The sequence below is a fragment of the Acartia tonsa genome, chromosome 7 (genome assembly GCF_053477335.1).
Source record: "Acartia tonsa isolate MP-2025a chromosome 7, ASM5347733v1, whole genome shotgun sequence".
NCBI lineage: Eukaryota > Metazoa > Arthropoda > Copepoda > Calanoida > Acartiidae > Acartia > Acartia tonsa.
Window position 1 is genome coordinate 13920043 of NC_137266.1, and position 7335 is coordinate 13927377.

The following is a 7335-nucleotide window of genomic DNA, read 5'->3' on the forward strand; positions in this document are numbered from 1 at the left end:
TTTTTTCGCTGTTTTGCTTTGAATGAAGCGTAGTTACTCTCTATATATGTATATGTAATCCATATGTATAACCAAGGACGATAAAGTTAAACGTGAAAAAATTCTTTAAATATTTTCATACTTTTAAGCAATTATTAGCAGGTCATGTGCGACTGCCAAAAAACCGCCGTTGCCAACTAAACATATTACGTTGAAGTTTATTGACATTCTAAATTAAAAAAAAGATACTTTTAACCTATAATTTCAAATAATCGCATAATAATAATAATAGTAGAAGCTAACGTTCCCTTTAAGAAAAACTCCCCTAGATATGGATTTATTTAAACTTGTTTAAAATAACAACAGCATGAATGTAATAACCTTTTTATAGATCATTTTAGACCCTAAATTCATAATTTTATGATACACATAATGCTTATAAAGATTCTTAACTTTTAAGAACAACACGATTTTTGACACGAAAAAACTTGTAAATAACCTACACACAAGGAAAATTCAATTTTCTTTCTAGTAGCGATGCTACTCTATAACTCTCTTTGTCTATTTGTCTGTCCTGAAAAGTAATTGTGATGTATTTTTGTGAAGATCTTCTCTATAACTCAATCTGATCGACGCGACGGTTTGAATGGAATGCTCTTAGGTACATCTAATTTATATTTTTTTATATGTTATTTACTTAGCTCCTATATGAGATAGACTACTGAATTTAAAGATTTTCTTTATTTTCTGTAAGCTTTACTGCAATAGAATCATCCTTGTTAAATATTCCAAAATATTATTATAGTACAAAAATTGTATTCAATTATTGCTTTGTGAATTTTATTGAATCAAAATACTAAGCTCAATAGAATTTAAATTATTTGAAAAAAAATAACATCCAGAAAAATCCGCACAGCTGACAAGAAATCAAGTAAGAATTTGTTCATAACAGAAGGTGTAACAAAACAAGCGCAGTAATAGAAAAGTAAAAAAAAAACTTTTTAATAAAAAAAAGCATAAAAAAATGTAATAAAATAAAAAATAATATACCTATAAATAAAGGCATCGAAAGAAAATAAGTCATAATTGATTGACAAATGTTTTTTTCTCTGGAACAGTAAACTATAATACAGAAAATTAAAAATCTCTATAAATATGGTGCCTTAAGAAAATAGATAAAACTGATTATCATCTATAATACAAAGTAGCTTGATGTCTGTCCGTCCGTCCGTCTGAAGCTTAAGATCTCAGTAACCAATGAACCGATCGGATTCTACTCTTCAGGGAATATAACTACAGGTCCTGTGGTGGTTTTAAGCTATTTTTTGGGGGGTTGGAAACCCCCAACCCCCCAAAAAACAAAAAAATACCCCCCATTTTTTTTGTAGAAGATTTCCTTGGTCTTTTTTTTTGTAGAAGATTTCCTTGGTCCTTTTTTTATGTAGGATATTTCCTTGGTCCTTTTTTTTCTTTTTTACGAATTTCACCTTAACTTTTTTTTATCACCCCTTGGGGCAAAGCCCCTAGAGGCTAGGGGCGAAGCCGCTAGTAGAGACAAAAAGAACCTAATAATTTTCTTTTTACTAAACAATTAGCATACTATAATTGTCACCAAAAAAACGATATTATCTTATAAAATGTTAAATATTTTTCATGTTTTACAACTTGTATATATTTCAACTAGAACACACTATGCGTGTAAGAAATCATCAAAAAAAAGATTGGAAAGAAACCAGTGTAGGTTTTTTCCCTCAATGTTTTAGTGGGGCCTTGTGAAAATAGATTAGAATTACTAGAGCGCTGAGGTTTTTAAAAAGAAGTTAAAATACTTGTGGAATAATTAGGGTTGGCAATCCGTATCCGAATCCGGGATCTGGAAACCACCTAATTTTTGGTAAAGTTTGAAATCCGAATCGGAATCCGTTTTTTAAAAGCGGATTCGGATTCTTATTTGGTAGGCTAAAATTAGCGTCTTGAGTTTTTTCTTTCAACTCCCACTTTTTGAAGGCAAAGATTATCATCATTATATATAAAATCTTTTAAAATCTGGTTCGATTCTCGGAGAACACCAAGAACTTTAATTTTTAGGACATATGTAGCACCTAAATTTTCTAATTTAAAAAAAAGCCTTTTAAAATATTACTAGAATCTGGAATCCGAATCCGCAAAAAAAAAAGAATCTGGAATCTGCGGGAAAACCGTAATTTTTTTTGACGGATTCTTGTAAGAATCTGAATCCGAATCTGGTCCAAAAATTTGATGGATTGCCATCCCTAGGAATAATAAACTTTTAAAAAACTCTGAATGTATTCTTATAATCCAAAGTATGTCAGCTATTATCATTTTTATTTATGTCAATTGTCGATATAAATCATTCAAAATTAAATTTGACATGAGGCATAAAGTTTTGACAGGGTAGATAATTGTAAGTATCAAACAGAGACAGGGACATTGCGGTGTAAATTATACTGGTACCCAAAGTTGGCTTTATAACATTGGGTACTGATATAATAAATTCAAACTTTTCCACCAATAATTTTAATCTATAGAAAATGATTATCTTGTTTTTCTATATGTACACCCTTTAAGGTACATGGTAAATATAAATTCAAAACCATGCCACTCGGTCAGTTGAATTTGAATTGCCGATTGTGTAACCAGTTTCCTCGGTGTTTCCTCATCCTATCTCAATATTTACTACTAGCTAAAAAACTTAAAACTTCCAAAAGAAAAATCTAAATTTGAATGTATAAACAATTTATGCAGTATACATTCAAAATTTTATTTTTTCAAATTTTGATTTTTTTGAAGTTTAAAGCTTTTTTAGCTAGTAGTATATATTGAGATAGGATAAGGAAACACCGAGAAAATTGTGTAAACAATCGGCAACTCAAATTCAGCTGACCTGCCGCCCCTTTTTTTCAATAACCTATATTAAAAAGTGGATATATGAAACAAAAGTTTGCCAGCCATCTCCAGAATCTCTACTAGTGTGAAAATAAAGCTGAAATCAAGATCAACCTTTGTGATCTTTCAGTTTTCTTTCTGGGTGTCTTGAAAAACAAGACATGCGCAATAAACTTAACTTTTTAAAATGCGAAACAACGCAGGAATAAGACAATGGACAATGAATTAAAGTTCATCCAAGCAAAAATACATCTTTGTAGATTTAAACTTTTGACACTGCAATGTTGAATCTACCAATTAAGCACCCAAAGTTTTTAAGAATGAGAGAACATGTGCATCAAACTTTGGGTACCAGAATATTTTACAGTACAATGTTCTCTCCCTTACAAAACAAAGACATTGATATCCACTAATGATGGAGTAATAAAATAAAAACTCCTTAATCACAAACAATACCAAAAATTATATGAATGAATATACATTACTTATAGGACAATTTTGTTAGCTATTAGCATAAAATATAAAGCTATTAATAATAGTTACATTTTAAATTGTTTCAAAGGAAAACCTTATTTAAAAAGCTTCATTGTTCTAACCCACTGTACCTTTCTCGTTATTGCTACGCTTTCTCTAGACATGATTGTCATTGTTAAAATATGACGAGCATTGTGTTTAAAATAAAGCAGGACACAATAAACCAACCACATTGCATCTTGGTGGATTTATAATTCTACAAGGATGACAAAATCCATGGGTAACGTAGTTAATGGACTGTTAAAAAGACATTTACATCAGATATAAAATATAACCAACAAGCAAACTGAATCAAAAATAAAAATTGGGAGGCAGATAAATAGGCCTCATTGCTAATAGGTTAGACCCCAAAAACATAGCTCAAATCACAGAGAATTTTTTAACATTAATTTAGTAGTTTGTCACACCTTACATTCTTGCTGCGTCCAGGAAAATCTTAGAAACGGCAGGAAAGTAAATATTTTGCGGAGAGGAAGTTAAAGGGGGGGGGGGAGGGTCTGAGATTTTAATTAGAAAACACGAAAATAGAAATTTAAAAAGTTTCTAAACTACTTTAAAACTATTGTCAATGTGATCCCTGATAAATACCCATCTTGTAAATTCAGAAAAAAGAGCAAATTAAAGAGAATCTTTAGCTCTTTAAAAATATTATATTGCATCCTTTACTTATGATAATACCATCGCCCACTGAGAATTGTCGACATTCTCACTATTAAGAATTACTTTTACACCAATTTAATTAAGCACCTTTTCCTTTAATATTAGCGAACCTACTCTATAAAGCTATTATGTCTATTAAGAGATATAAGTTTTCCGGAATTTTAATGTAGGGAGTAGATTTGAAATCTGCATCAAATTTTAAGGATTTTTTATAAAATTCATTTTTTGTATAATTCTTTATCTAAAAGCGGAAATACAAATTAAGTTAATTAATTTTGGCATCCGTGATTGGTGGATTTAAAAAATCTGCGCTCTGATTGGATGTCGTACATCATTCAACCAATTAGAGCGCAGGTAGTTTAAAATCCAACTATCCTATTGGTCAAAATTAATTAACTTAAAATGTATTTCCGCTTTTAGATAAAGAATTATACAAAAAACGAATTTTATAAAAAATCCTTAAAATTTGATGCAGATTTCAAATCTACTCCCTACATTAAAACTCCGGAAAACTTATATCTCTTAATGTCTATATCTGTTTGTCGGTAAAAATGTGTAAGCTCTTATAGTGAAGATGTTCTGTTGAATGGAAGAAGGGGAAAGGGTGGCATCTAAAACACTATAAAGTACGTAATAACAGACAAACAGACATACTCAATCATAGAACAGCTTCACTAAAAATATGTTTTATTGTTTGTTTATAAAAAGAAGCACGTAATCTGTTAAAAATTTGCCTAATTAATCATCATTGTTTATACTTTTTAATAATTTAGTTAGGTGATAATAAATTAATTGTCTGAATAAATATAATCAAATTAAGTTGATAATTTTATTTACTAAGAGAAATGAAAACATTTATTTTTTTAAAGCAAAGCCAAAACAAGATTAACACCAAAGGAAAGAGAATAGAACTAATAGTCCTTTTTAAAATGGAAATATGAAGGGTTGTAAATAGGAATAGAAATACCGAAGTTTTTCACATACACATAAATGAATATACAATACGTGGATATATTGAAAGGGGAAAATTTGTCGTCAATTTAGGTTGCTAATATGGACCTCATTTATTGGCCAGTTCGTCCATCCAGTAGGACTTGTGAAATTGTACCTAGTTTCTATGTGTATTTCGAGTTGTAAAAGAATGCGTACAGGTCTTCGGGGCAAACTTTGACAGCTTTGAAGCGGACGGGCGGTCACTCCATATTTATCGAGTATCTACGCTGCAAATAATGTATACAAGTTAAAATTGTTGGTAGGGCCCCCACACTAATTTTCTCTATGTCCATAAAAGGTAAAGTTAGTTGCGTGCTCCTCAACGCTAAACAAATTGTTTTAGTAAACAATGGACTTGAAAAGAATCCAATTAGCCACTCTAAAAGTGGTGCCTATAGTTACTATATCCATGCATAATCACGCAACAAATGCAGATTATTATTGACAGTAACCCTTCTGTAATACTGGGAATCCAAAAACTTTAGAATCAATTTAGTCTCTATTTTCATTCCAAAGATTTCAAAGACGGTACAAAATAGACAACCAATCAGCGTTGAGGAGCCGGAGCCGGGAGCCGTGGAGCCGCCATATTTTGCTGAAGCCGGAGCCGTTTTTTCGTTATAAAACGGCTCTGGCTCTGGGTTAGGTAAAAAAAGAGATTTTTATTAATTATTATTTGGTAACTCTGTTTTGTCATGTGCAAATGCCCCTTTTAAGTTTTTTCAAGTCCATTTTAATCAAAAATTAAACTTTTAAAACCTTCAAACGACAAAATAGACTTGGCGAGAAAAAAAATATGTTGAGATTTTCTTGATTTTAGGTCGGAGCCGGAGCTGGAGCCGGAGCCGTGGTTCTCACATGCAAACAATATATGTTATGTCTTGTAAATAGATGTTCATCTGTCTATCTGTATTTTTGTACCGAAAGATCTCACTAACGGCTGGAGTGATATGAACCTCCTTCACAGCAAATCTTCATTTAGGTAATGAATTAGTCATTTATCGAATCGTATTATAGACAGCTTTCTCTCATAGTAAAAAAATATTATGCCATTAAATTCCAATTATTTTTATATTTTATTATTCGTTGAAAAATTTCTAAAATACAATACGTGATTTTTCAGTATGGCTCAGTACCCATGGGATATTACTCAGTTTTGAAGCCATGTTGGGAAAGTCGACCTACAAAGAGAAATCGCCCCTAGAAAAAATCTCATCCCCCCCCCCCCCAAACACCCCAACAAATATAAATTTTATTAATCACTATTTATATTTTATTGCTTCAAATAGGGACATTGAATTTAGGTAAAATGGTCAATTCTCAAATCTAATCATTTCTTATGCTAGGCCCCAAATTTGTCCAGACATTTTTTAAAAGCGAAGTTTTTCTATAATTAGGGACGGCCCGTCCGTACGTCCGTCCGTCACAGAGAGTTAGCTCTTTTCGTTAATTTAACAGGTTAGAATTGTCCTATCGATTCCAAACTTTGCATGATGATTCCTATAGTAGTTAGGTACAACTAAGAAAGCGTAGCAACTCTATAAACAATACCAGAATGTCTATACGTCCATTTTAAACATGTCGATTTTTAACTTTTTTGACAACAATTTTTTGTATGTTAAAATTATCCGATTCTTCTGATTTTTTGAAAACTGATTCCTATTACAACAAGGTACAATGTTATAAGCATAGCATCTCTATAAACAATGCAACAAATTTTCTTAAAATATTGTTTGTACTGATGCATGAATATTCTGCTAATTCAGTTCTGACAATCTACAAGTGTTAATGTTCGTTTGTCCTTCCATTTCAGTACTTCGCTTTTATGGATGTTGTCATCCTTGTTCAATCTCTTTCAAAAGGCAAATTTATTATATCCTCTAAAATTAATTTAAGAACTATGGTTAAGATTCATTTTAAATATATAATACTTAAAGCGGGAGAGGACAATTGCAATTAAATTAATTAACTCTATATATATATTTTTCTGTCTAAGCTTCTGTATAATTTAAATTTTCTAAATTTACTCCTTATTTTATAGCCAATTTAACCAAACATACATACAACCTTAATTATAGAGTAGCTATTATTGCTCAATTTAATATAGAGATATCTGTGTATCTAATTATTATCAATCTATGTAACACTCCTAGCAGTTGAATATTATTGATGTTTTATCATTATTGTTGTTTTTATATTATTCACCTGTTTCTAACTATTTGCCTTATATGTGCTATCATGTTTTTAACTATATTATAACAT